This window comes from Protobothrops mucrosquamatus, unplaced genomic scaffold, assembly GCF_001527695.2.
Source record: "Protobothrops mucrosquamatus isolate PMUCROS unplaced genomic scaffold, P.Mucros_1.0 scaffold2649, whole genome shotgun sequence".
Lineage (NCBI taxonomy): Eukaryota > Metazoa > Chordata > Lepidosauria > Squamata > Viperidae > Protobothrops > Protobothrops mucrosquamatus.
In genome coordinates this window covers 146,626-146,937 of record NW_015388700.1, presented here as the reverse complement: position 1 = coordinate 146,937, position 312 = coordinate 146,626, and positions in this window count along the sequence as shown.

Sequence of the window (312 nt, the reverse complement as noted above, 5' to 3'; positions counted from 1 at the left end):
GGCCCATTCACCTTCCTGCTCCGTCACCAACTTGCTGGCACAGCAGCTCCCACCCAAGAGCCGCCTGGGCGTGGGCGCAGTTCACACTTGCTGAAAAGGCACGTCAACACACTTTGTGTGTGAGAGAGAGGAAGCCCAGGGACCCAGGGGGGGTGGGGGCACAATTAAGAGTCGCGTGTGCCCTCCCTCCCTCCCTCCCTGTGGGCGGACCAGGCTGGCGAGGAGCCTCTCTGCCAGTCCGGGCCGTGGCTCCCTGTGGCCTTTGGGCCGTGGCCCCTGGAGCGGCCTCAGGAGACGCTTCGGGCCCTTCCT